A 7,658-nucleotide genomic window follows, 5' to 3' on the forward strand; every position below is an offset into this window, starting at 1 on the left:
TCAACACCCTCTCCAAACACATTGCCCTGTGAATACTAAAGAAAAGAAGAAAGATCATGTGTTTCTACAGCAGGGACATTGGGACAGGGAGACTTCTGCTCTTCGCCAGAGAGAAATGTCACACCAGAATGTGCTGAAAAAGCCGACTGGTGCAATGGATTTCTCGTGAGCTCATTTTGTTTGTCAGCCTACCCTGGGAATTAACAGAGTTTATAAATATTTTACAAAGGGCATTGTCATGTGTAATGACTCATATGCAGAGATGGTGTTCATTCTTGGTTTGTAACACAGGGAAAGGCACATTAAATTGATATAATGGTCATTTTCAGCCTCTTCTGACCATGACTTGTTTCAATTCGGCCCCGTCAGATCCCTGATGGCCCCAGTACTGATGCTGAGAACATTGACACAGCACTGCACTTAAAGTAGCAGCACAAAGACAACCTTTCCCCTTTCAGTTTAGATGACCTTGGACTAAGTGTGTGTGTGTGTGTGTCCTATGCCACACACACACTCCCTCTATTGCTTTGTCTCTCACCATCTCACTTTAATTAATCCAACATTAATTAAGCCTTTCACCCCCCCCCCCCCCACACACACACACACACTTTCTCTCTCACCATCTCCTCTCATTAATTAAGTTTTTCAATACTGACCCTCACTCTGCCTCCTCTCAATATGTTAACATATTCAAAATGAAGTCTTGAATAGGTGTTAATAACGTAATAGAATTATGTGAGTTATTTGTGGCTGTGGTTGTTTTTCCATCCACTGAAGAATCCCTGGCACCGGCACGCGAAGGTGTTTGAAGGACATTGGGATCAAGTTTCACGCAGTAAATCGATGATCCCAGGATGCACCAGTAGCCTACTAGGGTCTTCAATCAGTGTTTACGATGTACACTCATGAATAATTTTTTGGCATCACGGCAAAGCGGCGGCAATGTAAGTCCTATATCGAAACCCCTGAACCGTTCTACTCTTCAGCAAGGCAGTTAACCCCCAACATCAACTGCTCGCCGGCCGCGGTGAACGTTGTAAGGCAGCTCCCCGCACCTACCTGATTCAGAGGGGTTGGATTAAATGCGGAAGACAAATTTCGGTTGGCGTCACTGCTTTTGCTATATTGGCATGTATGCACGGAAAAACGCCAGGGTCGATTCGGAAACTGCAGCAATCTGATGGATGGGTCAATGGGATTCTAAACTTTAAGTGGGGCGAAAAACCTTTTACTTAACCTTTGAAAATGGAAGGTAAAAAAAATTGAAAGTATAAGATCTATATATTTGCAACGTTTTGCCTTTATATTTTGGACATTTGTTTTCATGGAGTAAATGGACAAGAAGCGTAGATATGCAGGGTTATTGCATATTTTATTCTATTGATTGTTTCGTACCATATAGTCATTTAGCAAATTAGGATATTTATTTTTATGCCACTATAATGTAGGCTATACAAGTTACTCCAATGTATCCTATAGCACGTTTATGTATGCTAGTCATCTGTCCACATAATGACAACATGCAGTGCGATATATTACAGGACAATGCTCACTCTTACCTTGTTTAACGCTCAACTCACTTGGAATGCGCGCATTCCCTCACAATACGCCACAAAGCACACTTTCTCTCCGATACAATGTTGTATATTCCAATTGATCAGCTCAGCCGTAATGCAATGAAATATCTGTATTATCTTCAGTTGCCGCAGCATCAAAGATAATTGAAAACCAAAATTACGTATTCCTCTCCAAAGTAGACCTACAACAATTTCAGCGTTTCGGTTGATTCATCTTTCACTCGGTTTTCTTTTTGTATATCTCAATATCCATCGGAGTTTAAAAAAATTATCCAATGTCCAAACCTTGTGGGGCTCCGAGGTTGGTGAAATAGGTTCTGCAGCTACAGTGCAGTTCAACAGACCACTCTATCCCACTACTTGCGTTCATCAAAAATAGACATGGGAGGGGAGCTGTCCATACACGCAGGTGCTGAAGTGCTGAAAAGAAATCTGGTGCATCAAAAGCAGACTACAGATTATTTGGCAATACTGATTTGCAGGCGTGTGCACAATATGGGTCTACCTGTGCCAGAACACCTGCCCCTTTTCCCTCCCACTTGCCAAGTGCTCTTTTGTGTGGTGGTATAATTTTATATTGTTGTTCTGAACCCACTTCCACCCAGTTGTCGTGATGACGTCAAATTCGCCACCCCCCTGTATGGAGATTAGTCCTGAGCGATTAGTTTTTTTGGGGGGGAGGGGTAGGTTGTTTCGATTTCAGTTTATTTTTTTATACATTAAATGCACTATGTATTATGTGGGTCGAATGTTGTAACACAGAAAACAATTAAAAGTAAAAATGTTAGTGATGACCATTACTGCTTATACCTTAACCATAATGTATTCACATTACTTCACTTTAATAAAATGGTTTATTTCATTACTTTATTTCATTCCAAGTAATCTCATCTCTATAGAGCTGCTGCCTATACAGTCTGCCAAATCAACATTTTAATAGTTCTTCCAAAGTAAATAAAACAAACTTTTATGACTACTGAATGCCAAGTATCAATCACCAATCTGCTCCACACGGTTCTTATTATAATAGCTCAGTGCTCCACACAGACCGGACAAGTATGCAGGTGACCAATGGATTATTGTCATTATAGTTAATTACCATGTTTTCTGTGCTAATATGTGGACTATTGGCCTGTTGGAAACTAAAACAACCTACTACATTGCATAGTTCAGGCTTGATCTCTACATAAACTGCACATTGAGCTCACAGAAAAAAACTTAACAAAATTCAAATCATTTAAACTTGGTCAATTAGTTGTTTAAAAACCCCAAAACAACCGACATATCGGTTAATTGCTCAGCACTCATGGAGATTGCGCTCGCCCATTATCCAAACATGCATGGCTTTAAATGCAGTCACTGGTGGAGTGTGTGCAGCAAGCTAACTAGTTTAAATATAAACATTAATGCCAGAGCAGCATAACACTTGATTTACATCACCACCAATATTCGGTCTGGATGGCTGATAGCCTATGTGCAGCAGCACTTAATCATATATTACCTTATACAATCGTAGCAGCGGGAATGGTGCGGGATGTGCGGCAGCACCCCTGATAAAGGACTGCAAGTTATTGATAATGAGGGATACCTGGAGAAAATCGGACCTCTGAAATGAAAATGGATGTCCCTCCCTGAACGCTTGAAAAAAAAATTGTGACCCTCCCCTATACCCAAAATAATAATTAAAACAAAGTGGATAACAGAACATGCCTACGTTTACCCTCACTCCTATGACAGACAAGGGCTGAGTTTCCCAAAAGCATCGTAGCACTAAGATCATCCTAATTCCACTGACACTAAATGGACAGAACAGTATCTTCGTGCTACGATGCTTTTATGAAACAGAGCCCAGAGCCTTAGATATGCAGTTTTAGAAACTGCTCTTCGATTTGTTAACATTACATACCAAAGTAGCTAGAAGATTGTGGATTTGCAGACCAACGCAGACAAGGGTAAGGATGTGTAACGAACCTCGTCCTCCTCTTCTGAGGAGGAGAAGCGAGAAGGATCGGAGGACCAAAATACAGCCTGGTAAGTGAGTTGGTCAGAACGTGACAGGATGAAAAGATATCCATTATAATAAATGCACTGCATGAATCCACCATCTTATTTGCAGCCCGATTTTTTTTGTGCCTTTTATTAACGCATTTCTTGCATGACTGTCATTTTACATGACTGGAGACAAGCAGAATCTTTTTAAATGCCACAACAAAGTATGACAATGAATGAGCGCATGCTGCAGCACCAAAGACATTTAGATTTCTATAAAGGCTATTGTTAAAGAGGATAGTCTAAGTTTGGAATAGTGCTAAAGTTGTCTATCAACTGTAAACATTTTGCCAACAGAACCAGTTACAACTTTAGTATCTGATCATCAATGACTTAAATAACAAATGGCTTTTTCTCTAACACAACCTAAAACCTAAGGCTGAATTTATTTGCACCAAAGAAAATAAGTGATAAACAACACAGTTAAAAAATTATTTTTTAAATGGTGTGCAAGTATGGTTGGAAGCCCAAGGGCTTATAAAAAAAATAACACAAAAAAACTATTCAATACATAAGTACAAAAATAAAAAAGACAACCCTTTTTTCTCCCCATTTTTGTGGTATCCAATTGGTAGTTACAGTCTTGTCCCATCGCTGCAACTCCTGCATGTACTCGGGAGAGGCGAAGGTCGAGAGCCGTGCATCCTCCGAAACATGACCCAGCCAAGCTGCACTGCTTCTTGACACAATGCTTCTTAACCTGGTAGCCAGCTGCACCAATGCGTCAAAGGAAACACCGTACACCTGACGATCGTGTCAGCGTGCATGCGTCCGGCCCGCCACAGGAGTTGCAAGAGCGCGATGGGACAAGGAAATCTTGGCCTGCCAAACCCTCTCCTAACCTGGACGATGCTGGGCCAATTGTGCGCTGCCTCATGAGTCTCCCAGTCACGACCAGCTGTGACACAGCCTGGGATCGAACCCTGGTCTGTAGTGACACCTGCAAATTGATTTTAACAAACAATTGGTCCCCCAAAAAATGCAACCCTCAGTTGAATTTCAAAATCCCGATGTGGCCCTCGAGCCAAAAAGTTTGCCCACCCCTGGCCTATAGAATAGGCTATGGATAATTTTATTGAGACCACACTAGGCACACTTGATATTGCACACCCAGCAGAGAGTCAGGGATTAGGGGCAGCATCAGGCACACATGAGATGCTAATTCTCAAACACTGAGCAATGACATTTAAATCGATTACAAATTACATGACCCTCCCCTGGACTAAATAACAAATATATAAAAATGAATAAAAGACTAAACCCTCTCCCTGACTGAAATTGAAAAAAAATGGCCCTCCTCTGGGTAACAATTGTGGATATTTAATTACAGGTTAGGCCTATTTTCTCATAGTGTGACCTTTAGGAAAACCAATTGAAAACAGATTGAGTGCTTGTTCTTTTTTTGTGTTTTCTTGTAGCAATGATCAACGGTGATGGCTTTCTTAAGCGTTGTGGTGACTATACATTTACAAAGGATCAGAGTTAAATAGTTCAAAAACAGATGACATTTATTTCAAATTGTACAACCATGATTCAAGTGAAGAGCAGAGATTTAAATTAGCATGATTGAAGAAATGATACACATTATGACAATCTTAGAATATTGACTACCAAGACACCTTGAAATAAGGCAACAGTAAACATGTCATCCCCCCACAAATGACTAACGTATGTACAGTTGATTACTATAGCCCCCCTGGCCCAAAAGGTATAATTTTGTCATTTTCAGATCTCTATAGCATGACTAATCATTCACCCAAATGTTGTCAAAATTGGGCCAGTGGTGTCTGAGATATCGTGTGGGTTAGCTCATATCCCTAAACATGCGTGCCAAATTTCATCACTAAGTCAAACAGACCAACAGATATATGCCCGTTATAGCGCCACAGCAAGGTCGATATGAATGTTCTTGCATATGTTGAGTCTTGACAGGGTTTATCAAATTCTGTTACAATACGAATGTCTTTGACTGATTTATATGCAGTTATGTGCCAGAACACACCCAGGTGAATGTTTATTGGTCAATATAGCGGCCATGTTGATTTAGCTACCAGTCTGGAAAATATTGCGTTGAGAGATCGTTTTCCATAAATGCCACATATCAAGTTTCGTGCAGATTGGTCATTCGGTATCAGAAGAGTAGGGTTAAGTGTTTTTCACACAATTCAAAATGGCGGAAAATCCATCATGGCGGAACTTATGGGTCCAGAGGCAAATTTGTTCCTTGTGAAGACAGGAACCGATCTACTATATTTCATGATTTAAGGTATAATGGGGTGAGGGGCATGACCTTTCAAACTTTGCATTTTCAATCTTGTTACAGGGCCACCATCTGGCCAATCAGTGTAATTTTCTAAATGCTGTAAAGCTATGGCAAGATGCACCATTCACCAAAGTTTAGTCAAAACCGGGCCAATGCTGTCTGAGATATCGCTTGTGACTAACATATGAACGTACTAACGGACGGAAACAGATCCACAGTCCCTTCCCCAATTTCAGTGTGGGGGACAATGACCAGCATACACACAGGGAGTGTTTGGAAGACAAATGCAATGACATGGCAACACTTGTACGTGCAGGAGATGAGACAGACAATGTTATACAGTAACACTTACATGTGCATTAGAATTTTTAATACCAATGTGCAAAGAGCAGATTTGACCCATAGAAATACACCCAATAGAGTCATTTCTATGAATGCTTTCAATTAACCAACCACATTAACTTGCATCAAGTCACATGACTGTGCAGATTTAGGACTTCCGTTTCTTTAACAGGGTTATGGTCTCTTCATTATCTGTCGCACCAGTGGGTGAATCTTCGGCGCTTTCGGACAATGGAGTCTCACTAAAACACATGATACGTGTTCAGTCAGTATCAATGATTACTCAAACTGAAGCCGATCACTGGAAATAACTTACAAACAAACATTACACACCTGTTAGTCTGTGTTGTCATCGGTTTAAAGCTCTCATATAAATGCTCGCCTACAGAGGGATTATAACAAACAGTAAATATTGGTTGAACAAAGCTTTTGATAACACAGCCATTACTTTCTTGTATATGTGCAGAATGTGGATTTTAAAAAGTTGTGTTATTTTAACATGCTAGTGGTCCTCTGTCCAAATAAGGACTACTTAGCCCACACACTAGTTATAGCTAGCTACTTCCCCAATGGGAGATTTGTGCAAAAGTTCATGTTGTGCAACCGTTTCTCAGGTTAAGATTGAGGGGAGTGGTTCTTACTCTGCTGGGTGAGTACAGGGTGGTTTGATGGGTCCTGGTTCTAATAATGGTGGTCGGGTCGGGCTGCTCATATGTATTATTCAGGTTCCTGGAGGTGAGAGGAAGAGGCACGCTTAAACATGATCATCTCAAAAATAACTTTTCAAGAATCATTTAAAATGACAAGCAGCAGTGTAACACTGGCCACACACACACAGCAATGCCAAGTTAAAGGCATCTTAGATATATGGTTACTCAGGGAACGGGAGAATAACAAACAGTGCAGCTATGCAGAAATGAGTGTGTGTGTGTGTGTTTTTACAGGGGGATGGTAGTGAATCATCAGTGGATGCCAAGGTCATCGCCATGTACATGAATTATGTAAGCGGTTTTGTTTTCTCTGCTGGTGCTCTTCTGCTACATCTGTGGCTGGCTAATAACTCTCCATTTCCCTATTATTCAATTCTTCTCTGCAGAGCAGACACTCACAGAGCTCATCTTCTTCAGTGTAATTTAAGAAAACCCAATAGGTTTTTATACCTTAAAGACATTCTGCAAAAATAAACAATTTAAGAGGCCGGAGTCTGGTGGCACGAAATGAAAAAGTGTTTGATTTTCCAGTGTGCTAATAAAGAATCAAAGTCAATCACAGAAGTAAAATGACTCTGGGTTAATTTATGAGTTGGGTGTTATTGAGCGTATGCACATGTGTGTATAATGGTGCATCTATGTATGTGTGCTAATGTGTACAGTAAATGAGTGATAATGTGCACTGTGTGAGCATGTATGATGATGTTTACAGTGTGT

At 40.5% G+C, this 7,658-nt stretch overlaps 1 long non-coding RNA gene across 1 annotated transcript; it reads right to left on the reverse strand.

Moving 5' to 3' along the window:
• Positions 1–5,113: 5,113 nt before the first annotated feature.
• LOC109901945 (uncharacterized) lies at positions 5,114–6,963 on the reverse strand. Its single transcript, XR_002256802.2, has 3 exons — positions 6,873–6,963; positions 6,565–6,613; positions 5,114–6,473 (listed from the first exon to the last, which is right to left on the reverse strand). It is a non-coding gene; the product is annotated as an uncharacterized LOC109901945 (long non-coding RNA).
• Positions 6,964–7,658: the final 695 nt, after the last annotated feature.

Source organism: Oncorhynchus kisutch, linkage group LG13, assembly GCF_002021735.2.
Source record: "Oncorhynchus kisutch isolate 150728-3 linkage group LG13, Okis_V2, whole genome shotgun sequence".
Lineage (NCBI taxonomy): Eukaryota > Metazoa > Chordata > Actinopteri > Salmoniformes > Salmonidae > Oncorhynchus > Oncorhynchus kisutch.